The 22,552-nt window shown below is 34.6% G+C and overlaps 1 protein-coding gene and 1 non-coding gene across 2 annotated transcripts in view; both read left to right on the top strand.

Annotated features, from left to right (window-relative positions):
• ZFPM2 (zinc finger protein, FOG family member 2) overlaps nucleotides 1-22,552 on the top strand; it is a 500,701-nt gene that overhangs the window by 432,999 nt on the left and 45,150 nt on the right. The gene's annotated exons all lie outside the window — the stretch shown is intronic.
• Nucleotides 3,268-3,374, top strand: LOC126009750 (U6 spliceosomal RNA). Its single transcript, XR_007495963.1, has one exon. It is a non-coding gene; the product is annotated as a U6 spliceosomal RNA (small nuclear RNA).

Genomic DNA, 22,552 nt, shown 5'->3' with positions numbered 1-22,552 from the left:
CAAACCCCTTTGCCATGGCCTCACTAATGCCAATCATCAATCTCTAGGACCAATTTTGTTGTCCAGCTTTGCTTTTAAATCCACTGATTCATCAGTTGTTAAAGAAAATTATAAAGAATGGGATGGAGAGATAGCATGGAGGTATAGCATTCACCTCGTATGCAGAAGGACGGTGATTCAAATCCAGGCATTCCAGATGGTCCCCCGAGCCTTCCAGGAGCGATTTCTGAGCATAGAGCCAGGAGTAACCCCTGAGAGCTGCTGGGAGTGACCCAAAACCTCCACAAAAAATTATAAAGAAAATTCAAAACAAGATTGATTGTCCTGTGGGCTTATACAAATTAAGCCACCTTGTCATGTCAAAATATCCAAGGGATAGTGGGGAAGGCACTGGACACCAGCATTAAGAACCTAAAGTTTAACAGATTCTCCCCAATGAGCCATAAAGGCACATAGCCAATATGCCATCAGCTACTCCTTTCTCCTCTTCCCTCTTTTATTTTATGTGTATATTTTTGGGTTTGGGGTTTTGGATCACACCCAGCAGCTCTCCAGGGTAACTCCTGGCTCTGCACTCAGAAATTATTCCTGGCAGGCCTGGGGCACAATTTGAAATGCTGGGAATCAAACCTGGGTTGACCATATATGCGAGGCAAACACTACCCACCGCCATGCTATTCCTCTGCCCCTCCTCTTCCCTCTTTATGAGGCTCTGTGCCTATCATTCTTTTACTTCCACACAGATGTGGTTCAGGTGCCTATAAAATGATTTCTTCTGAATAAATGCTAATGAAAAATTGCTCCTGTTATATTTTCTAGAACCCCACTAGCAGTGACTCATATTTCTACTTTCCCCAGTAAGTAGCCTTACATCCGAACCATCTTATGTTTCCCTATAAAATGGCAACGTATTTACAAGCTATTTTATGTATCTCTTTATCAGCAAAACATATTCTATTGGATCAGTAGAGGTAGGAAATTGGGAGGTGGGAAATAGGACTGTTGTCTGTCGAGAAATATTCAAGTGACAAAGAGGAATGCAGCCAAGGGATCATTTCTTCAATTTTTTAGGCATTCAGACACTGCAGTTTCAAACTGTGTAGATTTTTCAGGCTGTACAGAACTAAATGCAGATGAATAGAGGTGGCCTCACTTGACTCATTCTGTGATTTTTTGATATTTGATGAGTCAGAGACTAGGAACTTTCTAGACTAGAGGTTATTGCTGAAGAGTTGCAGTTAGTGTCTCGGCTCAGCAAGGTGGTGAATATCGGCCCTCCTCCTATTTCAGTTTTTGAAATCCTGCTTCTTTCCTCAGAGTCCTCTGTTCTCTTTCTCTCTTAGTTCTTCTGACCTTTATTACGTATTTAATAAATGTGATTAAGACTACCCCTTTAGCATGAAAAGTTAGCTTATAAATTCATACATTTAGAAAAATATCCCTCTAGGATTTCTTACTCATTAACAAGTTAAGAGAAATTGTGATGTAGCAGTGGTGTTTGATTAAAGCAATTACGTGTTCTTTAAAAAGAAAATGATAGACCATTATTTTTGATAATTAATTTGCTATCAATGGAAAAGAAGCTTGGAGGTATTGTTTTACCATTGATTATTTAAAGCCTATATAGTTATTTTGTCTTCTATCAAAAGAAATAATTTGTCTTGTTTTGGTGATATACTTGACAGGTGCTCAGTGCTTAGTCCTGGCTCTGTGTTCAGGAGTCACTCCTTGTGGGGTACAGGGGACCATTTGAAGTGCCAGATATTGAACCCTGGTTAACTGTTTATAAAAAAAAATGACTTAGATACTATGCTTTCTCCAGTCACCTCTCCCCCCCCCCCAAATTTTAACTGGTATATTTATAAAAATAAATCAGTTTTACTTTTATTATAATAACAATGACTATCCTAATATAAAACAATTGTCAAGTCCTTATCTAAGGAAACTTGTGAATTATTTTGGAGATTTTCACTGGACAGTAATAGAGGAAGAAGTTTTACAAACAGATTCAGTTCAGATTTCCAAATTGTTTATTTTATGGAGATATTATGTATAAGGGGTACAGTTTCATGAATCTTTAAAAGCTGTTACCAAACCATAGCTACAAAATACTTGGTTGAATTTCTGTTTCTCTCATAGTTTATCAAGTAGTCTACATTCAAATATGCAGTTCTCAGAGGTCAAATATCCTTCAATAATGTGTTTTATAGATAAATAGCACATAGGCACGTAGTCCCTAAAAAAATGGAGGAATCATTTGACATAGTCTCTGAAAAATGGAGCAATCATTTAATGTAAATGTACAGTTTGAGTCATTTTTCAGTCACCCAAACTGTGATGGGTCAAAATGTGCATGTCAAGATGTGTGGTCAGGTGGTAAAATGATAGGTGCCAGAATCTTGTATGACTGAAACTCAACTCAATAATTATTTAACTCTGTATCTCATGGTGACTTAATTAAAAAAATTTAAAATGTGTGCTATCAGGAGCTGGAGTGATAGTACAGCAAGTAGGGCATTTGCCTCGCATGTGGCCGACCCAGGACTGACACAAGTTTGATTCCTGACATCTCATATGGTCCCCCAACCTGCCGGGAGTAACTTCTGAGCACAAAGCCCTTGAGTGCTGCTGATGTGCACTTCTCCCCACCAAAAATGTGTTGTTAAAAAGAAGCAAGGTTTTGCTCTCCCTAAATTGCATGAAAAAAATTTGTGGTAGTGTGTTTGACGAGTATTATTTCTTCTTCTTCTTCTTCTTCTTCTTCTTCTTCTTCTTCTTCTTCTTCTTCTTCTTCTTCTTCTTCTTCTTCTTCTTCTTCTTCTTCTTCTTCTTCCTCTTCTTCTTCTTCCTTCTTCTTCTTCTTCTTCTTCTTCTTCCTCTTCTTCTTCTTCCTTCTTCTTCTTCTTCTTCTTCTTCTTCTTCTTCTTCTTCTTCTTCTTCTCTTCTTCTTCTTCTTCTTCTTCTTCTTCTTCTTCTTCTTCCTTCTTCATCATCTTCTTCTTCCTTCTTCTTCTTCCTCCTTCTTCTTCCTTCTTCTTCTTCTTCTTCTTCTTCCTTCTTCTTCTTCCTCCTCCTCTTCTTCTTCCTCTTCCTCCTCTTCCTCTTCCTCCTCCTCCTTCTTCTTTTTCTTTCTTCTTCTTAAGAGAGCCTTCAAGTGAATATCTCTCCCCTCTAGCTCTCTAGATACCTGGTAAGATGATTAGTCTTCAAGTCTAACCTATCAACAAAAAACAATGGTGTTTTTTGTTTTTAAAGAAACTTTAACTAGTGATTGCTTCAGCATCACATATACTAAAATTGGAATGTTACAGAGGAATTTAGCATGGCCCCTGAGCAAGGATTACACACAAATTCATGAAGTGTTCATATTTTTTGTAAATTTTTACTAAAATATTTAATCATCTGTTGTCATGTATTAATTCTGTTGACTATGACTATGCCATGATGGTTAAAATTTTACTGAACTAAGGTAAAAAATCCGATCACATTGCTGATGTCCACTAGAATTAAAGTAGTATCCCCAAATCTAGAAACCATAAAAGGAACATGAATTCTAATAAGTGATACCACTGTTCACTTGTCACCTCCATAGTTTAGACATTTAGAAATATTTTCTAAATTAATATTCATCTCATTATGAATGAGTTAGATCTTGAATCTCTGGTCATTTACTTTATTAACTTACCATCAGTGTATATTTTACATTCCAAAGGAGCAAGTATGGCATCGTTCAAAAAATAAGGATTTTTCAATAGTTTGAAGCAGTTGGCATTTATTAATTTCTTTCATTACTTCCACGCTGTGGAATAAAACTCCAAGCATATTGATAATTGTTCAGACAAACCCATGAGTCATTATCACAACTGCACAGGCGCCCTAAAGCAGGGCAGAAATTAATAAACACTTGAGGATTTATTGATGCTCGGGTTATTTATTGGGTTTGCCAATGATTGGCTACACATGAAAGAATATTGCACAAAATATTGTAATTTATTAGACAATTTCTTCCCTACTTAAATATCTAAATTCTCCTTTTGTACATGAGAATGATATGAATACAATGCAAACCTTTAGAGACATTTGTCCTTTAAGTAACATCTCAAATACTTTAATTAACATTCGATAAAATAAAACCGTTTTTATTTGAATAATACATTGATATGACCACTTTTAATTCATCGATTCATTGCCAGTCGACATTGGGTCCTTAAGTGTTTCAAAGTTTTTTTAAAACAAAGTTATTCACTTATGTAGCTCAAATGTGTGCATGCTTATAGGTGATTTTGCCTACAGCAAGGTCCTCATTAATCTATTGAGCAGCTCGTAACTTCTTAAGACAAGTAGATTTGTATGCATGAGAACTTGGATCACAAAGTTGAGATGACTCTTTACCAAGTCACCTTTAAAAAATGTATGATCTTTAAATGACTTTGCAGCGGTTGAAATTATCCTTTATTAAGATGTTTTTCTTTATTGTTCTTAACTAGTTGGGCATTCTATGGTCACTCTGTGACCATCCTGTTTATTCCATTATTATTAATACTGCAGTCAACAACACAATGCTCCTCAGATGTCTTTAGTGGCCCTAGAGATTTTTCTGGCCAAATAATTATATCTATCAGGCAATATTTATCCATCTCACCAAAAGTGCTCCTCCCATTCTTTACATTTTTCTGCTTCTCATCTTAGGTGGCTTCTGGGGGGGGGGATTTTTTTTTTGGTTAGGGAAGACACAGAAGGTGTCCCTTAAACTACAACAGTCTATTCCACATGGCCAGTTTCATCATCATCCTGAAAGCTGCAAATGTAATTGCCTGAGCATGTCATCACCCCCATTTTGGGATCATAAATATAGGGGACTAACTTTGGGGACCAGTAGAAAGGTGACTTAATTCCTCCTCCCATTAAATCATATATATGGCTTAGATCATGTAGGAAATGAATTTGGAACCTGTGACAGAGTCATCTGCTAGGGAGTAAACCCATCTTTGGTTTACCCATATTTGGTGGGACCGACCTTGGCTGTGCCTTGGCCATGTCTGATTGAAAAGCCCTCCACAGAACTCAATATCTACTTTGTGCTCTAGTAATGCTGCTACCATGTAAGTAAGTATTTCAGTACTCTCTCACATCATGTCTTCAATTTTATTTTCCTATTGTGAGAACACAGATAAGAAAGAAAAACAAAACACAGTTAAATTTAAGTATAAGCCTACATTTCAGTTTATACAAATATTTATTTTATTTCAATAAAAACTTAGCTCCCACAATCTTAGTTTTATATTTTAGTTTAACATTTTGTATTGCACCCCTAATAATTTTACTCAGAACTCAAATAGTCTTTATTTGAGTAGGATGATGTGGGAATAAAGGTAGTGGCTTAAGTGCTCAGGGCCAGTTCCTGATTCTGTGCTTAGAGAGATCATATATGGTGCTGGATCAGCCAAATGCAAGGCAAGCTCCTATGTTCTTTACTATTTATCCCAAGAACTCATATATTCTTAATTAAGGGGCAATTTTTGATGATTAGTTATTCAATTTAGAGATCATATTGATTTTAAAAAAAGTATTTATTGATGCCAGGTATAAGACAATATTGAGAAATTAGTAGCAATCTTTTAATCTGGCTAAACAAAAAATATATAAGTGCCAGATTTTGCTACAATGAAATAATATCCTTGAAGAATTTGAAAATATCTCAGTAATACAACACGTACTTTAAATGATTCTTTGCCTTCTGATCTAAGTTGAAGAGGAGTGAAGAAAAATACTTAATATGTTAGCAAAATTTCCATTAAAGTATTGTCAAATAATGAAAAGCTTTTCTCTTTAACATGTGACTAACACTGATCAAACAAGTCAGTCACAATTATCACAAGTAATGAGCTGTAGTTGTAACCTTTATCCCAAATATTTGATGCAAACTTTACAATTTGTTGTGTGTTTTTGTATGACTTGAACAGCAGAATTCATCTTTTCCTGTTATACTTAACCTTCAGTAATTTACCTAGGCTGCTACCATTTACTGGGATCATATTTATGTTCACAGGGAGGAAGACATCATCATTTAGAAATGTATACTTGGCTTCAGAACTAAAATATCTGGTATCCATGACATAGAACTATTCGGTTTAAATCAATTCTGTTTTTTCCAGATAGAACAGATTTTGTTGTTTTACTTGTTGATAGCTTTGATTATCATACATAAACAGCAGTGACATTGGATTTATCACTGCTATCATTTTTTCAGGACTTCTGTGAAGATATGAAGCTTCTTTCAAGTCTTAGAAATGGTTCAGAAAAAGCAGGTCAAAGGTTGTTGTGAAATAAATAAGACAACAGTTAATGATTTAAAGGAAAGCACAACCAACAGAAATAAAAGATGAGTCTACTTTATGGAAGGTTGAGATTTTATGTTTTAGTCTGAAGTTTACTTCCTGAAAGTAAACTTGTTTCCTTGTTTTCCTTGTTTTCTCACCTAACCCTAGATGTTACAGTATTGGGTTTAAAATTACTAGAAATCTTCTCTAATACTTGGGCATTTTGGCTAATGGACTTAGGTCAAAGTATTTGATAAGGAAAGCCACCCAAATTCTATGTTTTGCTTAATTTTATTGCATGCTTCATAGACAAAGCTGGCTTCTGAAAGGTAACTATTACATATCATTTAAATCCACTTGTGTAGTATAGATTTTTTCTATCAGAAATAAAATATTTTCCACTCTTGTCATCTTCTCTGTATCTGTAATGGTTAAAGAGGAAGTGAAAAGAGAGGTAAAAAAATGGTCAGTATAAATAAAAGATATTGGTGAATGTCAACAGAGTAGTGTTTATTCTAATAACACATAGAAGTAAAGCAATAAAATTATAATTGTGAATTATTTTCATAGCCTAGGAATATACTCTAAAGCTAAATAGCATTGTAAAAATAATAAAAATTAGCTTTAATTATGGGCATTCTATTCTGTTTTGTTAAAATGCCAGTAAAGTTCTACACATTAATGTATTAATACAATAACTTCAGAGTCATGAAAATAGAAAAAAATTTCTTGGAGCATAAAAAATACCACAAAGGCAAATTATTGGTCTTTTTTATTTACTTAGTAAATAGTGGTTAAAAGCCTAAAATATGCCAGGTTTTCTCCTCAGATCAAATATAGCAATGAACTTCCTCTCTCTTAGAAGCTACACTCCAACAGAGGAAGCAGATGACAAGCAAATGAATGTGAAAAATATGTAACTTGTTAAATGCCAAGTATATTATAAGGAAAATAAGGCAGAACTAAATAGAAATTAGAGAATTTTTTGACAATTAAAAGAGAGTGTGAGGGACAATCTTAATAAAGGGTCATTTGAACAGATTTCTAAAGTTTGATCATGCAACTAACATAAGCAAGAAACTCACAGGTGGACATGAAAATTTGTTGGCACCTTCTCTGAGTATCAGGGAAGTCCAGAGTGGTTGGAGAGAAAGAAGTAGAGTGTAGTATATGAAGCCAGAGAACCCAGCAGAGAGAATTGAGAAGCAGCAGCCAGTAGACTTGAAAGAATGCCGGGAGCATATGCTGACTGGACTCAAAGGGAGTGGGAATTATTTCAAGGAGAAAATTTTCAATTATTCTGGTGTTCAAATTAGAGAAAATCCACTAATGACCTTCAAATATAGCCACATCTTTGGGATATGTACATTGCCTTATAGGTGTGAGAGTAAATACCACTAGAGACTTCAACCAGTAGATATACTGATTTCAAAATGTTTTGCTGTTAATGGAATCAAATAAATGAAAACTAGGAGGTGACTTTGTTTTGATGTTATTATTTATGATGAAGACATCATGGTATGTTTTTGTACTGGCTCTGATTCAAGTGACATTGGAAAAGTGATATTTGCATGAAAGAGGGGATTATTTGCTAACCAAACCATAGGGGAGTGATATTGCACCATGTAAGGGCATGCTTATAATAATTATTATTATTAGTGAAGTATATAACATCCTAATGCATGTCATAGGTGTGTAGTTTCATTGACTAGCTATAGAGTTAGAAGTGGAATTTTTTTGATTCCTACAAATTTCTTAGCAAAATCCCATGAAAATAAATTGGAAATGGGTACTGAAAAGTGAATGGCATAGAGAGCTGTCATATGATGACTGGGAGGCTTAACTGCTTTTAGTCACGAATTGAAAATAAGAAATGACTGTACGTTTTTTTCCTTAGCTAAGTCCACTGGTAGGTGTAAATGTGGAGATGTTAGAACATTGTAAAAAGATTGGAATTTTGCCAGATTAATCTTAATGAATTAATATAATTAATACTGTGTGCAATTTTTATGATGATTGGATGACGAGTTGAAGCTGTGACTTCAGAATGGGATAAAAGGAGGTTAAATGACACAAGGAAAGGTCAAAATGACTGATAATAAAAGACCTATTGAGTTAGTGAGTAGTGATAAAGGAGAAAACAGTATCATTGGATAATAGGAGGTCGAAGAACTGAGAGTCCATTTGATCATTTATGTGGAGGTTATGGATTTTGCAATTAACAAGAATTAGATCAGGCTCAATGTAGAAGATTATCTATGGAACTAAGATAATAAGAAATGATAAATAACCTGGAAGACTTTCAATAATTTGACAAATATCAATTTTGATAGTAAAATTTCAAATAGGCTTTTAGAGTAGGAAGAATGATCTCTAATGGAGAACGAGAAAACTCTTCTACTTTTAGAATAAGTGATACATAGATCATGGAAGTGAAATCAGCTACCACTTATGATAGAGAAAGAAAGGAGAAAAAGTGAATGTTCAGAGAACTGACAGAAGTGATCCAAGGTTTTCCTGGTAACTTCCTTGAGCATCAGTAGAAATATTTGGTTGTGAATAAAGAATTAAAGAGTTATCTATGTGGAGAAGAAACAATATGACTTGAGGACCAAGACAGTCCTGAGATTCTGAATCAAAAAACAGATCAAAGGAGTGAGAAGATTCATTCTGATTGTGTCCAAACTTTGAGATCATTGGTGAAGCATTTTTTTCCCTTCTAGTAAGGGAAAGTGTTAATATGAACTGGAATTTCCTTACAAAGCTTGATGCCACTGGAAAGAGATATTGGCAATCTTATTGTAACTTTTTAGATCTCTAGAACTTTCTTGATTGCCTTTGCAGTCACACAGTAGTGTTCTACCCTTAATGGAACAGGCTTTGTGGGTTCATGACCTTTTCAATTCCTATGCTTTAAATACCATCTCGTTTATGGGAGAGAGATTCACAAGTGTTCTTCCTTTAGGTAATTTTTGGGTCTACCATAAAATGAGAGTGAACATATTGTATGACACAATTTCAAACATGTATATTTAATACACATGATTCTCAAGAGCACAGTCTTATTCATGGGCCCACTAAGTTTATAGGTTCCTTTTATCATTTCCCACTTAATTCTTGCTGGGAGGGGGAGTCACCCAGCAGCGCTCAGGAGTTACTCCTGTCTCTGCGCTCAGAAATCGCGCCTACCTGGGGGAACATATGTGATGCCAGGGATGAATGGGTCAGCGACATGCAAGGCAAACACCCTACCACTGTGCTACCCCCACTTAAAACAAAGTTCATTTTTCTTCTAAAAGGCAACTCTTAAAGAATAACAATAATAAATATTTTAATTAAGAACATGGGGACAATCTTTGTACTTTTACACATCTGACAGAATTTTATGTCAAGCCAAGGGAAGCCATGTTTTCAAAGGGACATACTTTTGTATAGACTTGCAGTTAGATAAACTATGAAATGGATGTCCTGGTATTTCTCTCTTTTCTAACTTGCCTACAGAACTGGGGCTGGCATGTAAAGACCTGTTTATCCTTCTCCCTGTTCTCGAGCATTTTTTTTCAATTCTTTGGGAAAGTTTGTCCTTGTATATGGTTTAACCAGGATGCATAAGTGTTCTTGGATATACACACCAATATCAAAAAGCAGAACTTCCTCAATATCTACCCTCTTCTTGGAGTAGAAAATATGATCATACTGATACTCTCCAAAGGCCAAGAGATTTCCTGACTGTAGTTTATATATGTGTGTGTGCACAGGTGATAATAGTGAGCTGATTTTTAGTGAATATAAGCATACATATGCATATCTATATTGGTATTTAACTGTTGGAATTTACAACTCCAACTAAAACAAGCCCATGCTAGACTAAATGATGATTGATAAAGATACCAAAGAGATTTTAGAAGTTTATTTCTCATAAACTTAACTCAGTCCTCAGAAATAGAGCAAAATTAAACTAGAAAAGTCCAGTTTTTGATGACATATAATGAAGTAACCACACCTTAACTACACTGCTCTGCTCTCCCCATCCTTTCTCCTTCTCTCTCCTCCCCTTCTCCCATGACGTTATGTGTGACACAAAGAATTGTACCCCGCTTATCTCAGAGTTTCCTCTTAGTGTGCTCCTCTTCTTTGGTGAGTCATGGCATGGCAAATTTCAATTCTCTTAATGATTATGAGCAAACAATGTGGCATGTTTATATGTTACTTCTAAAGCATCCATTGAGCTGTCTATGTAGAGTTCTGACTCTTTAAAACTTAACTGGGATATCATATCATCTCAGCACCCTTCATTTTTAATGTATTATGAAATTGTATATTCTTTACAAAATATATAGTAGTATTGACTGCATATTTTACCCTTTTATAGACTTCATAGACTTTATTTATAGACTTTTACAGTCTATCCAATACTTTACAGAATTAAGATCCCACAGGAATGAGGTTGAATTACTATTTACTACTCACATGTTTGCTGAGTTGAATTATCTTAGATATTTCTATTCCTCAGGTATAGTCATTCTGAAGAACTTCTTGTTTGTATATATTCATTCATGACATAGTATTCCTATTTATTGAAATAAGCAGCAACAAACGCATACATCATATTTGTACTTGATAAGAAAAATAATACAAAGGTCATTTTGAAAAATTAATGAACTACAACTCAGTTGCTAATGCTATTCTTCACTTACAATGTTCTCTCTGTCCTAGTCAAGCACGATGATCAAGCTATAAGTTCAGAAAGCTTTTCCTTGCAGAGTAGGATATGTTTTATTACCCATCGTTTAATTATAACATTCCATTTGCGCCTTTCAGTTGGAATGTTAAACCTTTTCCAGTTAGTGTTCCCTGTTGCATGCACCTGTGATAACAAATGCTCATTTGATGTGTGCTCATTTTATAGACATGTAGATACTAGTCATAAATGTTTACTTTTAGGGAATGCTAGGAAGTATGTTAGAATAGTTGTATTCCCTTAGTTGCTCTGTGATTTAGCTTCAGAAGAGTTTTTGGGTTTGTGTATATGTGAATGATCTTTGCTCACCAGGGAGAACATAGCTATCCCAACTTTAGTTCTTTAGACCTAAACATTTCAATCAAATGGGTAATTATCGTTTCTGTTTGCCTTCCTCAGGCTTCCAGTCTTATTATTATAAGTGCTTATTATTATTACATGTACCAGATATCACTTTAAGGACATTTTCAATTTGTGCCTCCATTTTGGAAATAGAACTGAAATTATTATGAAATAAGCAGGCGTATAAAATAAATGCTGTTGTGAAACATTTTTTATATTTTTCTGTAAAATAGACGTCTACCTCAATGAACTCAAAGTGTCTGTGACACAGAGAAAAAAAAATCAAATGGCAATTAAGGCATATATTTCAGCATATAAAGACAAGGCAGTGTAATGGTTTTAATAATTAAGGATGCAAACTAATGCACATATTTTGCAGTACTAATAAAAACTTCTTGTTATCTTCTCTATTTTTGAGAATGAAGAAGGCATTTTACTGCTCTCCTTGCCAGTTCTGTTCATGCTCAGCTTTTTGATAATAGTGTTTCCAAATTGTAAAAATAAAAAATAGCATCCAGAATTGATTTAAGTCCAACTTTCCAAATCAGTTAACCCAAAGGTTAAGTACGACTGCACTTGACCTCAGAGAGAGTTGGGTTCCCTTTTATAAGACCTGAGTGTAAAGAATAAAGACAGAATTTCTCTTCGCTTTTTTTTAAAGAAGCCACATGTAATGTTCGCTGAGTTAAGTTTTACCATTCATAATGAATGCAGTCTCGCCATTCAAATGCGACCATAAGTACACAGAAGATAAGAATTTAATTAAATGTAGATTAAAACCAAACAGGAAAACACACTAGCTGATAATTTTATCCCATCCTCTGGCCATATTTTTTATACTTCCTTCTTGTTCTTCTTTGGGCTATAGCTTATCAACATGCCGATAGTACCATAACTCATTACATCTGATGGTGCAGCAGAAATTGTGTGGCTCTGAGCTTGGATTTCCAAGGCACTTAAAATGCAAAGCATGTAAATGTCTCTGTTAAATATACTGGTGTGGAAACACTGGTGAAAGAGGAAGTGATTCCAGAAAATCCTGAAGCCTCTCACATGCTGTACTAGTATTGCATAGTAGCAAATAAAATTTTCAAAGGGAATCAACTCGTGTATGTATGCATACATGGTATTTTGACGTTGAGCACCTTTAGCAGTTGACAAGCTTGAGTATATATATATATATATGTGTGTATGTATATATATATTTTTATATATATATACACACACATACACATATATACTCAAACTGTCCTTTGCCTCTCTGTGTGGATAGTTGTCAATAGGCATTTGGATATCTTTGTGAAGGATTATTTCATCATCATTGGCCCTAGTCACACATTATCTTTGTTCTTGGGTGTTGTTATCCATCTCCTAATAGAAAACATCCCCAAATGATTTTCTGTTACTTATTCTGAATTTTTAGGGATTATGAAATTAGCAGTCACAAAACTTCATTACTAAAACTTGCCATATATTTTTTAAAACTTCAATTATTTAAACTCTTTGTTTTGTCTTGCTTATTCAATTGATCTGATTGTTTCCAGGAATGATTTTTTCATCATGGTAGACATAGGAAATGAAAAGTTGGAAGATATAGGTCACTGTGAAGCACAGTAATTTTTAATTCTAGATAATACAGATTAGATATGATAACGAAAAAATAGTAGGCCAAAGATTGAAATGTCAGTGCATTCTTCAATGTGCAATGCTGATTTGTGTAACACAGGTAAAGTGTAACCTAAAAATCTATTTGCAATCTAAAACTAAGAACCCTAGGAAATGGGTCAACATATTATATTCAAGCAGGCACGCAATGCTGAGGGCATTCTATTTTGTGAGTTTGGGTTTCCTAATGAATGGTTTCCAATTAAAAGCTCCCTGGAAATATTATTTACTTTCATTAATCATTAATCTCATTTTGAAGTTCTTTATTTTTTAAATACCTCTCTGTCTTTCCTTTGTAATTGTTTGGATGACATAGCTCATACATACCAGTTATGCTTCCATAGCAGAGAACCCCAATGGTCATGCTGCTGTTTTCTCATTTGGATATAATGTGCTGGGGAACTCACTCGCAGCCCTACTCTTAGCCAAGCTTTTTCAAGCTTTTTCAAGCCAAGCTTTGAGGGTTTGAAACCTGGGAACACAGTCACAGAATCACCTTGCATTCTCATTATTATGAAAAGATGTGTTGACATCTCTGCTGTTTTTGCCTTTGCAAATAAACTAATGCCCCAAATTTCCTCTGTTAAAGAAACCATGTTTAATGGAGTGAAACTTCTGTTTTCCTTGATGAATCACTTGGGAAAAGGAGACATAGTTTAGATACAGGCTACACTGTGGGCATTCACTGTATGTGGTGACTTTACCCAGACTGCTGGAGACATTGCTGGAATCCCAGTAATATTCTTTTTTCAGTTCATTTTCCTTTGACCCCCTCCCCACCTCTGCATAAATCATTTTCAGTGGTGTTATTAAGAAGGCACAAGAGAAAACTCCAGGGAGTGAAAATTGAACTAAAAAAAATGGATAAACCTATTTTGGTATTTTTAAAAGAAACATTAAAATTCTTTTGTCAGTAAAAAAAATATACAAAACCAATTGACCAAGAACTCTATATTTATTTCTATAATATAATAAGAGAGAGTAAGAGGGCAGTTTATCGAATTCCAGGCCTTGATGATCATTCTCTCAGGCACTCCAAGCAAATAATGGAAGAAAAAACCCAAATAAGACCAAACTAAATGATTTCCTACTATGCCTAAAGAGCTCAGAAATATTTTCTTAAACATTCTAAATGTAACAATTGCTCCCTTTTAATCAAACCTGTAAAGGCAGAAGGAGAGTAATGTTTCTAGAAAATGTGGGTCCCTTCCTCATTTCTGGGACTTCAGTCTGCCTTACAGTCTTTTCCTTTAAGACACTAAAGAATATTTCAGAACATTCTGTATCCTCATGCAACGTTCTTAGGGCAGCCCCTGTCCTGTTTGTCTGTTTCTCTCTACTAGCAATTCCAGAGCCATCCTCCATATGCTGCCAAAAGATGATGAGGTTATAATAAGCAAATTTGTTTTCATATAGAATAGAAGGAGGAAACGGAAGGGGAAAAGAGAAAAGGGAAGTGTGTGGGGAAGTAAAAACAAATAGGAAAGAAAGAGGAAGAAAGAGATGCAGAGAGTAATAAAGCTTCCACGAAAAATGCTTTTTTATTATCTATTTCACTTGATCAATCTGGAAATAAGGCCAGGCTGGCAAGAACTAAGAATTTGAGCCTAGTGAATATTTTAGGGAAGGAACTATAAAGATCCCGGTGAGCAAGATTTCTATTGGGTCACAGTAATGAATGTTAATGTCAAAAAATAAAAATAAAAAAAGAAAGAAGAAGAAGAAGAAAAGCAAGATATTTGTGATATATAATACTTGGTTAGAGAGAAAAAATAACAGAAATATAGAGCAAATTGAATACAGAGTTATGTAAAGAATTATTATATTCAATCTCAGGTAAAAGATGAAATACAGTAAAGTGAATTACCCATGTCTTACAAATGCAGAAATTAAGTCGGAGAGATTATGAGTAACTTTTCTGCCATCAAAGGACAAATCGATCTCAGAACTGTAGTAAGCCAAGACCTGTCTTAGTCATAATCTAACTCGCATTACCTCCAAGAGTGAGGTTTTAGTTAAATTATGTGTTAATTTCATCTGAAGTGAAATTACCCTATTAAGTTAATTATTTGAAAATTTCAAACTACAAAAGACTAGAAGTATTGAACATTTTCACAAAGGGTACATAAAATAGTTATATTTTTAAGTTTGCATTTTCTGAGAAAATGTAATCATATTGGTAAAAGCAAATCTTTCTGGGAATTATTTTTAACACATATCCTGAGCTACATATTAAGGAGTTATTTTTATGGGGAAGCTTAAATGATTAAGAATTTCTGTCCATATACCATAGGTGTATCTTTTTGCAGGTATGCATTTGATTACTGGCCTATGAACTGTTTTCTTAAGGCTGAAATGAGCAAGAGGAAAGCTTATAGTTTGCTTGATTTAGTACATTGGCAGAGCACAACCAATTTGCCAAGAGGGAAATTGGCAAAACGTATCTTAGAAACAACTATGACATTATAAATGGAAATGTGAAAAATCCATTTGGGGGAAATACATAAAATGGATTTTCATTTAAAAAAAATTAGCTTACCCTGGAACAATGCTACTCAAAGAACACCAGCCCACTGGGATATTTCGACACTACCCTTTGTCTGCTGCTGTGTTAATGGAATTATCAGTTTAGCCTGTAAACTTTTAAGTGAATAGATACAACACTTACATTCCGATCGGAGTGAGTCATTTCTTCAAAGTATTTCCTAAATGATCCGGGTACAAATCACAGGGAAAGGTGAAGATGAACATTAGATACTATTTTTTTCGAATGCACTAATATATAAACCTGATTGATTTTCATCTGTTGCACACAGAGAAGTCGAAAGAAAGAGATTGCAAGGAACTCCATGGCTAAGAGGGAGAAATGTCTCAATTAATTAATTATGAAAAATAATTATAACAGAAGTTAAATTTTTTTGCTCAAATATTTCTGCGAACACGCACTAGAAGTCACCTCATGGCATTGGCAAAATGGAAGTGGAAATGTAACGAATGCATGTTATAGCATTAAACAATAACACATTCTTTCTGGTAAAACTAAAAATGACAGGTGAAACCATTGATGCTTCAAGCATATACTCTGACCTCAAAACTCACAATCTTCTACACTCTGTAGAGCATATCCTTGTAGAGTCAGAATTACGCTTAGGGAATAGAAAGGACTAGAAAATGTCATATAGGAACTTCATCTTATTTACTGCAAAAAATATGTATTTCAATATCTTATGGTGATAGCATTTTATAAATAAAATGGAAATGAGCATCTCCCTGACTGTTAGCTGTTCTCCCTTATTTTCTTAAGCACAAAAGGAGGAGGATGAGTGATGGAAGCTGTATTTATGTAGCTGTTTGAATGGATGGCGTTGGGGTATCTGACCTTAGGTGGATGGTTTAAAAAAATAAATAAGTTCTTCTGCTGAGTGTCTCTTAGTTAGATGTGAAACTGGATTCTTGCTGCATATTTTATTTAAATGGTATGCCTTAATGATCGGTCTTCCTAGATTTCAGAATTATGCAAAGGCTGAAAATAAAACTAGCATTAGATGAATTCATGTTTGAGAAATACATTTGTTATTCCATTTTATACATCTCTCTACAGATCATTACATTGTGCTTGGTTTTGCTCCTCTTTCCAATATTGTCTAATTCTCAATCACAATTTTTACATTATTATCCACTGACGATTTTTTTTCATTTCAGTAGCCATTATTTGAATCATAAAAAAATGCATTACTGTATTCATAATGTACAGCTCATGTGACAGTTTTTGAACTTTAATATTCTTTTCTGTAATGTGCTGGCTTAGCAGCCTATAAAAGAGACATATTGTTTGTAATGTTTCTTCCCCACAACAAATGATGTGATTCCGGGGTTTATGAAATGGCAGTAGTTTTCTAAATTTGTGATTCTTCTGTGTTGTATCGTCAAGAACAGTTGTACATCTGCTCAGCACAGACTTTCCGAGACTATGAACTTTAATTGAGGAAAAATAATGAGGGTTCAGGGACTACTGATATGGAGTCAGTTGCAAAGCAGGTGCCCTGCTGCCAGATCAATGGATTATTTACTCCTTTGTCCTAAACAGGAAACAGTTGGTTATTTGTGATGGCTACATGCATATTTAAAAAAAAAAGTCTATATTTTCTCCTTTCTTCCTAATGCAAAAATATTTTTAATAGTGCTTGGCTTATGATTGCACAGATCTATATAGAATAAGCAAACAACACCAGTTCTGTTTTAATAATGGATGATCTTGCAAAAGAACGGGAGGCAGGATTTTAAAGATATGCACTGTAGATCCTATGTGTTTCCAGCATTCACCTCTCAACTCAAATGGCTGTTATCATAAACCCTCTGTATAATTGTCTAAGTATTTTTTGCCTTTCATTAGAGACATCTGAACATAGAAGATATGTTTTTATGTCTAGGAATTATAAAGGGAAGTATAAAATATTAATTGTAAATGCTTTAAGAATTTTATTAATTCCTCTACTCTCTAATAAAACAAGCTGGGGTGCAAAGGAGTAAAACTCCAAATAATTATCTAGGTGTACAAAATGAATTCACTAAGCTTTCTGGGGCCATATGATTCCTGAGTGTTTTAAAACTATCTCCAGTGCAGCAGAACATAACCAAACTCAGGTGCTGAGGTCACCCAAAAAGGGGCTGGCTATTCTCACTGCATTCCTCATTAGCAAACCCAACAAAAGGTTACAGGATGCCTGGAATTAGCTGCAATTTCCACCTTGACAAGTGACTTTTTTGTGTTACTTAATGATATACTATGAATTTAAATTCTAGGTTTTAAACACTAATGATAGATTTCACAAAACCCTTCTAAATCTGACTTTTAGTGCATGAAAGTTGAATATCAGAGAAAATGAATGAACTATGTACGCATAGTATATGTATTAGGCCAAATGGTATATATGGGACACCTAGTACAACCATAGTCAGCTCATATGATCCTGGGGATAGCTCACAAACCACAATTAACAGTCCTCATTTCTGACCACATATAGAACCACTGAATGGATTCTTCATGTAATTACTAGAAGTTAATCTTACTTTTGTTTGAAATTGGGATTACTAGTGGAGATCTGAATTTTGTTAGAAAGGGCCCGCTGCCAAGAAAAAAAATTAAGAAAAAAAAATTATTTCCTGGGATTGGTGCAAAGGATGGAGCCTAAACTCCATAAATAATCAGCAACTTCAAATTATGTACAACAAAACTAAGACATTTGGAAATGTTATTAATCTGTCTTCAAGGTTGAATACTGCCTTTTAAAACAGGTTCATTTTTTGTTTAATGTTGTAAATTGTCTATTAATGACTTTGTGATGTAATTACTCTTCTCTACCATAATGTAATACAAATCACTAACTGGAAATGAAAAAATAGCATATTAATTCCTATATATAATTACTAATTACCACTAGATAAAGATGTTATATATTTTAAGTGAGACTTGTATTTTTTCTAATGTTTCAACAAATGTTTATACACAGGGTGAGTTTTGTACCTTGTTGACATTTTAGTATCTTTTAACAATATTTACTTATTTACGTTTCATTTGTATTTCTAATTCATCTTTCTAAATATTGCATTATGTCTTCACTGCCAATTTTTATTGTTTATAATTACATGATCTTGGAAAAGATGAATCTCTATTAAGAGTCTAGGAACTGACACATGAAAATTATCTTTTTTTTCCACCAAGGGGTGGGCAACACTTGTATGAATCCACAAAATTTAGGGAGAACTTCAATTGCTTCATTGCAGCTGATGATACTTAAAGAGAAGGTAACTTTATTGTTTCAAGTGAAAGCAGTTTTTTGAGATAGCCCCCAAGTCCACATTCAACTGGCTTTCTAAACCATTTCTTAGGTCTACTGTCTTAAAAATATGCCGTGTCATAAGTTGAATTACTCATTTTGCATGTGTTTACTATGTTCTAGACAACAGGAAATAGGATGTTGAGGCTTATAAATTTTCTCAGACTGTTCAGAGGTGAAAAGTTTGAGATAAAGTGACATCATTGACACTTCTTTAATATAAAAATCTTAGGAGCAAAATCTTTCTAGGACCTTTTGAGTTCTAGAAATAAATATTTTACTCAAATTTCTTATTCTATGACCAGCCATTTTCAACTGAATCTAGTTTCTTAAAAAAATCTTTTAAGAAATGTAAATTCTTAAAGAAGCATGTAGCTAAGTTTTATTTTCTGTCAAGGGATGTGAAGCATGTGATTATTTTTTTTACTTTTTATTACAGATGTATTTGAGAGATAACAGGGAACAAAACCAGGACATGATTTTGTAAGCCTTACACGCAACTGTGCAAAATCGGTACAGTTTATAGATTTAAGTAGCTATTGTTAGGATTTAAGTAGCTATAGTTAGTGGTAACTGAACAAATCCACCATAGAGACAAACCTTCAAAGTTGTCCGATATCCTAAATTTTCAGATGTCCAAAGGAGAGTGCACTGTGCTTTTCGGTGGTGTGTACATTAGTATAATAATTATAGCAGCATTCTTACTAGGGAGGGAAGGAGGTCAACTCTTGTTTTCAGGGAAATATTGCATGGCATGAAAACCCTGAAACATTTATTGTTCTCTGGTGAAACATGATTTTTCTAGGAAATAAAAATCATGTCAGAAAAGCATTTGTGGGACTTCATAATAATTTTATTGACACAGTGAAAAATTATTTGCTGCCCAAAGTTTTGAGCCTACAATAAAACCTTTATGTCCAAAATTACCCTTATGCAAAGAGATGAAAGCAGGCTGCAAGCCTTTCAGAAATGCCAATTTCAGGCTACCTTCTGATGATTACTGGCCTCTTTTTTTCTGTAAAGTTCTATAGAGAATATATTTTAATTAGCTTCCACTTGATACTACTTCAGACACACTGCCCACATTGACCCAATGCCTGATCATATAGAATACATTACAAAAGAGCGGGTCATTTGTGTGCTCTAATATAGCTCTGCATTAATGTCAGACATCATTTAGACAAGGCATTAAAAGTGTTATTTTAATGACTGAAGTGTGTTGGATAGGAGCGGCTTAATCTTTATAGTAAGAACAATTTCAATTAGCTCTAAAATATTAATTTGTTTGTACAACTTTATACTCTAATGCATTTGGCTACAAAACATCTTATGAATTATACATTGCTAGAATCCGCTGATGTCCTCTGGTGTAACTAATATTGCCTTTTAAAACAAGGGAGGTTCATTTTATAATGGCCCTGATTCAGTGAAAATCAAAAACAATTTTTCCCAACTTATTCATTGTTGGTGTTGCTGGACCCCTCCCTCCAAAGTAATTTGTAAGGTATAAATAAAATACGCAGTTGCAGTCCAGTAAGATACTGAACAGGTTTTTAACACGAAACAACTCTCTATCATAAATTTCAAGGGCATTTTTATTTATTTGTTTACTTGGTAAATATAAGACATTGTTCCTGAAAAGAGTTTGACTTACTGTGGAAAGTGTGAAAAAAAATAGAACAAAAATAACTGCATACTTAATCCTACTATTGTGTTTCTGGGAACTCAAAATGCTGCTGGTTCTGGCTTTTACTCTCCTTGAATATCTCCCTCTAGCCTTATCTTTCCCTTGTGCTGGCTGTTTATTGCAGCATCTTGTCATTGGCTTTCATAGCTATGCATGTGGCCCTTCCTTAAGTTGAGTGAGAGTCACATAGGTAATGGCCCTGTAACCCCTTTGAAAATAAGCTGTTTCTCCCTGCAGCTAAAGAAAAAAAAAATCTGTGATTGCTTTATAGCCTTCTCTGGGGCTACTTATATGCAAGGCAAAACCTATATCTCTAAATACGTGGTTCTAAATGTTTGAAAGTTCTCTCTCTCTGCCAACATGCATCCCTTGCTTCCTGGCTCGGCTCACTTTAGATCTTCAGTTCCACAAAACCAAAGCAGCTGGAGGAAGAGTGAACACCATTGTCTGAAGATTCCATGCATTATATGACAAATGCCCTCAAACAGACTAATAGAGTAGGAAGCGTGGCGTTAGTTTGAGAAAGACCTCCCAACTGCACCTCACCTTCTGTGATAGTCACATTGTCAACATCAGTGCCATAAGTCGTATTTCACATGGTTTCTTTTCACATCTAAAGAAACTAGATTTCTTTCACTATAACTTGTGCCCAGTATCAGATGGGAAATGCTGTGTTTGGAGACAGCAAAGCAGAGCCCCACCAATGCAGTTTTTCCACAAGGTAACGGAGGCTTTTGTAGTCGATTTCATGCAGCAGTTGGCATTGGCAGTATTGCAAAAAGAGATGTATTCTGTTGTGCTCTGTTTGATCAAGTGCTAAACCCGTGTGATCAATAGAGAGACAGATGTCGGGTACAGATGGCGATGCCGTGATACCTGGGGCAGCGCAGGCCTGCCAGAATGACAGAATGGGAACAGGGAAGAGCAGCAATGCAACAGAATGTGACAAATGAAATTAGGGTTTATACTAGTCGATAATTTACAGCTAATACAAAGTGACAGAATTTTTCAGTACCCAGTATATTTTACTTCCAGTAATGCTATAGCCAATAAAGGCATATTTCATGCAACATAATAAAATGAAAGCTGTGGGGAAATATAGTCCAACCATTTTTTATTATGTTACTACTTTTAAAATTGATCCCTGAGAGAATACTAATAGCATGCACGTCTTGTTAGGATGACGTCTAAAGGCATTTTATCTCCAAATTTATAGCGGCTCCATCACTTATGCCCATTGTATATTAGACTCATAAGTAAGACAGATAACTCTGCAGTGACCAAAATGTTTGCTTTAAAAGAGATATTATTAATGCCACTTTCATCATTCTTATAAAATTGTAAACACAATGATCAATTTCAACCTATAAAACTAACATTTTAAAATTGCCTATATTAATGGGGATGTTTAAGCAATCACCCATGTAATTAAATCTAAAATCTAAGTACTGAAGACAAATTTCCCTCCATATCTAGGCCTAAAGCCTGGTTAACTTGAATAGGTTTTCTATTTTATGAAAGATTCCAAATCAAATGACATTGATAAATAAATTCCTTAAAGGAAGGTTTTTGAAGTAGTATTTACTATATCTGTTGATGTTTTTTTATGAATTGGTGAAATTCTGCATCTTCTTGTACACACATATATACATATGTAGATGTATATACATAGCAGCCTACTTCCTGTCTTGAACTATACAGGATAGAGGAGAGAGACTTAAGATGTATATTTTTTCATATATTTTTAAGATATAGATATTTTCTTCTTCTCATATCTCCTTTGTTCTCTTTTTCTCCAAGGCTGCTAGGTTTTGTTTGTTTCTCTTTTATTTTGAAGGAGAGGCTGGGAGGCACACCCAGCAGTGATCTGTGCTTTGACTCTGTACACATAGACAACTCATGGTGTAGTGCTCAGGAGACTATTTGAGATGCCAGGGATTGTTTGTGAGGCAAATACCCT

The sequence above is a fragment of the Suncus etruscus genome, chromosome 5 (assembly GCF_024139225.1).
Source record: "Suncus etruscus isolate mSunEtr1 chromosome 5, mSunEtr1.pri.cur, whole genome shotgun sequence".
Lineage (NCBI taxonomy): Eukaryota > Metazoa > Chordata > Mammalia > Eulipotyphla > Soricidae > Suncus > Suncus etruscus.
The sequence above is the reverse complement of the archived record's forward strand: the minus strand, read 5'-3'. Positions and strand labels throughout refer to the sequence as shown.